Genomic DNA, 8,595 nt, shown 5'->3' on the forward strand with positions numbered 1-8,595 from the left:
TTACCTCTAGTCTCTTGCTTCCCTGGGGCCAGATTCACGAAGCAGTTACGCAAGTTCTTACGAACGTGTACATCTTTCCTCAATCTTTGACGGCTTTGGTTACATTTATTAAACAGTTTACAAGCATGAAAACTTCCCATTCAACTGTTGTTATTGTTATAAACAGCTTCCTGGTGCTTCGGAGCTCATTAACTGTTTAATAAATGTAAACAAAGCCGCCAAAGACTGAGAAAAGACGTACAGGTTCGTAAGAACTTGCGTAACTGCTTCGTGAATCTAGCCCCCTGGGGCCAGAGTCACGAAAGCACTTACGCAAGCACTTACGAACGTGTACATCTTTCCTCAATCTTTAATAAATGTAACCAAAGCCGTCAAAGACTGAGAAAAGACGTACAGGTTCGTAAGTACTTGCGTAACTGCTTCGTGAATCTAGCCCCTCTCTGGCATTTATAAGGGGTTACATTCCAGTGTAAATGTGTACCTATTACCCATCCCTACTCACCAAACCTTGCCTTGTGGTGCAATGTTGGCACGCCTGGAGGTCTGCCTCATACCTCCTCCTCCCACTCACATACATTCTCCCGCTCACCTGTCAAAGTGTATCCCAAGGTTTACACTGATTATTCTGTCCTTTTATGCTGGGTGATGGAGGCCACTCAAGACTTCCAGTATTGAGATCTTGGCAGAGAGTGTAGCTCCGGCACTCGCCTCCACACTCTCCTTCAGTTTACCTTACATTTTCTCCTAAACCACACTCTCCCTTAGTTTACCTTACACTTTCTCCTCTACCACACTCTCCCGTAGTTTACCCTACACTTTCCCCCACCACACTCTCCCTTAGTTTACCCTACACATTCTTCTCCCCATTAGTTTACCTTACACTTTCTCCACCACACTCTCCTTTAGTTTACCCTACACTTTCTCCTCCCCACACACCCCTCAGTTTACCCTACACTTTCTCCCCACCACACTCTCCCTTAGTTTACCCTACACTTTCTCCCCCACCACACTCTCCCTTAGTTTACCCCACACTTTCTCCCCACCACACTCTCCCTTAGTTTACCCCACACTTTCTCCCCCACCACACTCTCTCTTAGTTTACCCTACACACAGTGGACTGTGTGTAGGGTAAACCGTGCTCAATGGATTAATGGTTCAGAAAACTCAGTAGACATCCAACCGTGGAAAAATAAACAAACACATCAACAGACACACATATCAGAGGCGGGACCAAAGAGCCGAAGCTCAATCCCCTCAAGCACAACTAGGTGAGTACACGCTGACCAACACATACAGACAGACATTCTCTATTACAGATGTGGATAAATCTTGCAATGGAACGCAGGTGATTGGATTCACTCTACTCGGGGGTAAGCCAGGGGGGATTGGCCAGTTAATAAGAGCTTCGCAACAGACTCAATAAGCATTCTAATTGGCTCTTGATGCCACACGGCAAACACATCAACAGATCTAATTGGCAGGTTAGATTATAAGCCGCTGTTGCTTAACATGGCGACCGCCAGCCTCCCTGCTAACTGAACGGTGAACTACACTACTTGTTTGTTCTGGGGTTACAAGGGAGGTGTAGGGGTGGGTCAGAGGGGCTGAGGGAAGGTGAGGGAAGGTGAGGGGAGGCGAGGGAAGGTGAGGGAAGGTAAGGGAAGGTGAGGGAAGGTGAGGGGAGGTGAGGGAAGGTGAGGGAAGGTGAGGGAAGGTAAGGGAAGGTGAGGGGAGGTGAGGGAAGGTGAGGGAAGGTAAGGGAAGGTGAGGGAAGGTGAGGGGAGGTGAGGGAAGGTGAGGGAAGGTAAGGGAAGGTGAGGGGAAGTGAGGGAAGGTAAGGGAAGGTGAGGGGAATGAGGGAAGGTGAGGGGTGTGTGTAGGGACAAGTGAGAGAGGGAGAGATTGGTCAGATAAGAACACAACAACAACAGAAGACCCATGAACACCCCCCCCCCACTCGTCTAAGCGACGTTTGGAACAACGCAGCGACGTCCGTCTGTACTCTGTTATCTGATAACGTGTTCCATAAATCTCCAGTCCATTTTCAACCCAGCTTTTCCGGTTCCTTTGATTCTTGATAAAGAATATCTTCGCTGTTAAGAACATAACCGAAGTAAATTTACAAAAACGCAATATAAAATCCAATCATGGCAACCCTTATCTCGTCAATATCCAACGTGCTGCGTCATAATTGACGTCGTAATGACGGCATTGTAGAAATAACAATTCAATACCGCTGGTATTTTGCTGATAAGAATTTCCGCATGAGCAGCTGTAAATGATTGTTCACGGTCGAAAGGATTTGCGATAATTGGGGAAATGTTGGTACCGTAGCCCAAGCCAGTGAACGAACGTCGCCAGACGAACCCACCAATAGAGGTCGTTGACCAGGTTTTGGCGCGCACTCTTATAAACATAGCAAACCTCCTCGCACAGGAGTTTATTGATTTAAGTAAAACAATGCAAGTGAGATTAGCTCTTTGAAGTTACAAAGTGGCCTGTTTAAAGCTACTTTAGAGAGACATTGCAATTGTTGAAGTGGTGTTTACAGTTTGAGCTTGGGAGAAAAGCATCACTTTAGTCACATATTGTATGTTGTAAAAGATTCGCTACCTGGAACAAAGTTCCGAGTAGCACGGGCTATGGTGAGCCCGTAGTCTTTAGTCACAGCTGTGCAGGATAGAATGGACGATTTGCATCAATCACGGACATATAATATTAGTCGTGAGACATACAATGTCCTGAGAAGTGGCCTGCGAGCTTATGCTTAATGGCTTAACAACCTGACAATCAGGGAAAACAAATGTAATTAGGAAAAAGAGACATAAAACACTGAGTTGTGACTTATAAGACACCAAGTTTAAACAGTGTTGTGATTTAGGAGTCACGAAGCTTTCTTCAACCTGTCTGGGCGACCAAAGGAGACCAACCAACCAGCCACGAGGCCACAGTTCCTGAATATAATCCACCACATGTGTCGCCTGACTTAAGTACGGCCATATCCACGCGTCACCAAGAGCGAAAAAGCACCAGGGGAGACATTTTACAGGTCTATTAACACTCTTAAGAGTCGTCATCAGCTCTGAACTCCGGTCATCACTGGAGGTCATCACGTGATGAGGTCAGGAAGAAGGTAGACTTCAGCCTGGGTAATCCTGGCCATTGGTAATCCTGGCCATCAGTAATCCTGGCCATCAGTAATCCTTAAGAAACGCAAGTATATACATGTACAGGAACTTAATAAGAAAATTAAGACGCCATCGAGGTTAATTTAAGAAAAGCTGCCTCAAGTCTCGACAGAATAATATATAAGCGTCTGTCCTGAATATTTTGGTGGTGATGGGAGGGGGCCACAGTCTCCCACACTGACACACATGGGAGGGGCCACAGTCTCCCACACTGACACCCATGGGAGGGGCCACAGTCTCCCACACTGACACACATGGGAGGGGGCCACAATCTCCCACACTGACACTCATGGGAGGGGGCCACAGTCTCCCACACTGGCACTCATGGGAGGGGCCACAGTCTCCCACACTGACACACATGGGAGGGGCCACAGTCTCGCACACTGACACACATGGGAGGGGCCACAGTCTCCCACACTGACACACATGGGAGGGGGCCACAGTCTCCCACACTGTCACACATGGGAGGGGGCCACAATCTCCCACAGCTCGCAGAAAAATCCCATGTTCCCGAATGGTCTCCAGAGTCACCCATAGAGAAATACCATGGGAGATGGAGTCATAAATGAAGAACAGGAAATAAGGGATCACGAGAAATTCGTATTTCAAAAAGATGTTTGTATATATATATATATATATATATATATATATATATATATATATATATATATATATATATATATATATATATATATATATATATATTTAGTAAGGTATAATGCTAAATCAGCACCTATACAACTTCGCTAGACAATTTCACTGTAAAATAGTGTGTCAAGAGATAGTTTCGTAATGCTAAAATAAACCCACATCACACAGGATGGTTAGTCATACAGGGCCATGTGTTCAGTAGTCTACACTGGCAGACTCTGGGTGCATTATGAGGATATCATCATCAAACACGAGAGTGAATAAGGTAGCAGTAAGAGAAATAGTTTGTGCGAAACTCTACGGAAATCACACACCGCGGTTCATTATCCCACCTTCACTGGTTTGTATATTACCATGTAATTATTAAGTATTTACAGTTTTTCCAGCTAGCATTTTATACAACTGTGAGGTCAGTGTCAGGTTAATATGATTACATATTCGTGTACATATTCGTGTACATATTCGTGTACATATTCGTGTACATATTCGTGTACATATTCGTGTGTATATGTGTGTATGTCCTTCCGTCACTATGTTCGTATTCTTTATCTATAAAAGAATGTTTGTTTCACTTCTTAGTGAATTCTATGTATTAGATGTTATTACTTTATCTATTTACTTTATTTGTGTATTTTATATATTATGTTTTCTGGTACTGAATGTAAAATACAGTAATATTTTTGTTAGTCATCGGTTTGTCTAGATTAATGTAGGCCTATATTTCTGTCTTCATCAGTGTAGGCTTATATTTCCGTATGTCTATAAGAGTATAGGCCTATATTTCTGCATTGATGAGTGTAGGCCTATATTTCTGTCTAGATCAGTTTAAACCTTAATTTTTATAGGCCTATATATATGTTTGTCTATATCAGCGTAGGCCTATATATATATTTGTTGAGATTAGTGGCGGTCTGCGTTTGTCTGTTTGGATCAGCGTAGGCCTAAATTTGCGTCTGCCTATAATTAGTGTTTTGTCTATATTTCTATTTGTTTAGTGTGAGTTTACATTTCTGCTTGTTTAGATCAGAGATCGGGCCGCGGGGACATTGATCCCTGTAACCAGCAACAGTTAAACAACAGGTAGGTAGGTAGGTAGGTAGGTAGGTAGGTAGGTAAGTAGGTAGGTGGGTAGGTAGTAGACCTATTTGTTACCTTACAGGTACCCTGTCCTTGCCTTTATCTCCAAGCCCTCCTCTACCCCTTCGTACCCTGCCCTTCCCTTCGTCACCAAGCCCTCCACTACCCCTTCGTACCCTGCCCTTCCCTTCGCCACCAAGCCCTACTCTGCTCCTTCGTACCCTGCCCTTCCCTTCGTCACCACGCCCTCCCCTGCCCCTTTGTACCCTCCCCTACTCATCAGGGTAAAGGACTCATGAGTTATTTTATTGTCGTGTTTACTTAGAATGTTTGTCCCAGCCTGCTGGTGTGTGTGTGTGTGTGTGTGTGTGTGTGTGTGTGTGTGTGTGTGTGTGTGTGTGTGTGTGTGTGTGTGTGTGTGTGTGTGTGTGTGTGTTTGTGTGTGTGTGTGTCTAAGGGAGAGGCAGATGGGGTGATATGAGAAGGATGGTATTGGTTTGGGGGAGCTGGAAAGAGGGGGGGGGGGGGAAGATTGAGGGGGGTGGGGGGGAAGTTGGCATGATTGGGGGGGGGAATTAGGGTGGTGGGGGGGGGGGAGGGCATGCCAATTGGGTACGTGTTGGGGGTTTGGCAGCCACACCAACTACAAATTCCTGCAGGTGAAGATGGTTGTGGTAGTGGTGGTGATAGTGGTGGTGGTAGTGGTGGTGATATCAGAGATTGCAGATTGCAGACTAGAGAGAGATTGCACACTCAACATATTATTCAACGCTCTAAACTGTTCGTTTAAGCACACTCTTCATATGTTGTGACGTACTCATCAGTTACGAACTGACTCCCTTCCGTCTCCTGAACATTTCGTCCCTGTCTGTATCAACCCTTTAGGCATTTGTCTGTCTAATGTTACTGGTTGCTTAGGGCCGTCTGTCTGTGGTGGTCTGTCATTATTCTCAGTTTACACCACGGTCACAAAGTATGCCTGTGTACTCACCTAGTTGTGTGTTTGCGGAGGTTGAGCTCTGGCTCTTTGGTCCCGCTTCAAAGTGTGTGCGTGTGTGTGTGTGTGTACGAACTCGGTGGTCCTTACAGGATTGAGTTTAGCTCCTAGTCCCGCCTTCCAAACGTTCTCACATTAATGCAATGACTTGTTTCTCACGGTTTTGTGATATTTACACTTAAAACTTTGAGTCGAATTAAATTCTATGATTTGTACGTCTAATCTGTTCCACTTATTAACAACTCTGACATTGAAAAAGGTTTTTCTGATGTCTCTGTGACTCACTTTCACGCTTCCCCTCGTCATGTTGTTCCTAGCTTTAAACAATGCTGCTTTGCTTACTTTGTCATTCCTCCCTTAGGATCTTTTATGTTGTTATCATGTCCTCCCTATCTCTCCTTTCCTCCAGTGTGGTAAAGGCCACTTAGCTCAGTCTTTTCTCATAGTTCAATCCCTTCTGCTCAGGAAGGAGTTTCGTTGCATAGAAACAGTACGGGACCCTAGAACTGACCCTTGTGGAACACCACTAGTAATCTCTCTCTCCACTGTGGTGTCTCTGTCCTCACTGTAACCCTTGGCTTCCTTCCTGAGACATGCTCTCTGACGCACCTAAGGACACTTCCAGATGCACCTGCTTGCTGCCCCAGTATGAGTAGGAGTCTTTTATGTGGGACCGTATCGAATCCCTTCTGACAGTCGAGTAATTTGCAGTTGGCCTTGTGTGTGAGTGTGTGTGGGTGTGTGTATTTACTATTTGTGCCTTGCAGAATCGAGCTATTAGTGTGGACCCCGCCTTTCTAACCAATCTATTTTAGTGGACCCCGCCTTTCTAACCAATCTATTTTTCCCTCTATTATGTCTACTACAAATATTTCTCTCTAACACACACACACACACACACACACACACACACACACACACACACACACACACACACACACACACACACACACACACACACACACACACACACACACACACACACACACACACACACACACACACACACACACACACACACACACACACACACACACACACACACACACACACACACACATTCCCAGGAAACAGCCCATAGCAGCTGTCTAACTCCCAGGTACCTATTTACTGCTAGGTGAACAGGTACATCAGGGTGAAAGAAACTGCCCCTTTGTTTCTGCCTCGTCCGGGTATCGAACCCCGGACCCCTCCTTAGGACTACGACGTCAGAGCGCTGTCCACTCAGCCGCGAGGCCCCTGAATGTGTACTCACCTAGTTGTGCTTGCGAGGGTTGAGCTCTGGCTCTTTGGTCATGTGTGTGCGTGCGTGCATGCGAGCGTACCTGCTAGGTGTGTAGTTAACGAGCGGGACCGGAACACTACCGCCACTAACCGGCATGCATGGCAGCCATGACAGTGATCTTGGACCCACATTGTCTACTGGCCTACTTCCTCATCACACACACCTCCCCCCGCCCCCCCCCCCCCACACACCTCCCCCGCCCCCCACACACACCTCCCTCGCCCCCCTCCCCCCACTGCAAGTCATCCTCTCATCATCAAAAGTTTCACTCAAATTGCATCTGTAGCCGCCGAGGAGAGCGTACTTGCGCGCCAAAAGTGTCTTACTGCATCGATTTCTATCATAGCGTCGCGATGTTATGTTATTTCTGGTGAGCCACAGCGCAGGGAAATTACGTGAGGCGGGGAGAGAAGTTCTCCCTGCCCGGCTTATTACCCCCCCACGTGCGGCGTCGTCATTGGCTCAAAGTTTTCCCTCCGTCATGCCCCCAACCGACCAATCGCATCACGGTAATTTTTACCCCGTCATGCCCTGCTGGCCAATCGGCTCACGCCAACTTTTTCCCGCGCGTCAGCTGGATGTGTGCTCTGCTATTATGCCAATCTTGGTGAAGGAAAGTTGCCGCAGGAGTGTAAGAAGTTATAAACTGTGTCTCTTACAAGCTCTCTTCCCTCCCACCAGCCTTTCTCTAAAATGTCTGCCACTGATTGGCCGATTACCCTTGCGGTCCCACGGACTGAAGCAGCCAACCACTGTTGAAGGTTGTTGAGTGCATCGCGGCGTTTCTATTCATCACCAGGCTAATAAACTCATCAGTTAGCGCATCTATCTTGAGGTTATCTTGAGATGATTTCGAGGCTTTAGTGTCCCCGCGGCCCGGTCCTCGACAAGGCCTCCACCCCCCAGGAAGCAGCCCGTGACAGCTGACTAACATCCAGGTACCTATTTTACTGCTAGGTAACAGGGGCATAGGGTGAAAGAAACTCTGCTCATTGTTTCTCGCCGGCGCCCGGGATCGAACCCAGGATCACAAGTCCAGTGTGCTGTCCGCTCGGCCGACCGGCTCCCCCCACACACACAGGAGAATGATCTCTCTCTCCAGCGGCCATTGTGAGTGTGGGAGATCGTATAAGTATCTGAATCCCCTCCCCCCTACACCCTGTCAACCCGTCATCCTAATAGAATATAGACCTTCATGCAGGCCGACGTTCAATCCCCGACCGTCCAAGTGGTTGGACACCATTTCCTCCCTCCCCCCCCCCTTCCGTCTCCTCCCAAATCCTTATCTGGACCCATTTCAAGTATTATATAGTTATAATACTTATATGTGAGGTGCTGGGAGGGGCCCCCAGCACCTCACATATAAACACCCCCCTCTTCAATATGTAACTTTCAGA

The sequence above is a fragment of the Procambarus clarkii genome, chromosome 62 (genome assembly GCF_040958095.1).
Source record: "Procambarus clarkii isolate CNS0578487 chromosome 62, FALCON_Pclarkii_2.0, whole genome shotgun sequence".
In the NCBI taxonomy this organism is placed as follows: domain Eukaryota; kingdom Metazoa; phylum Arthropoda; class Malacostraca; order Decapoda; family Cambaridae; genus Procambarus; species Procambarus clarkii.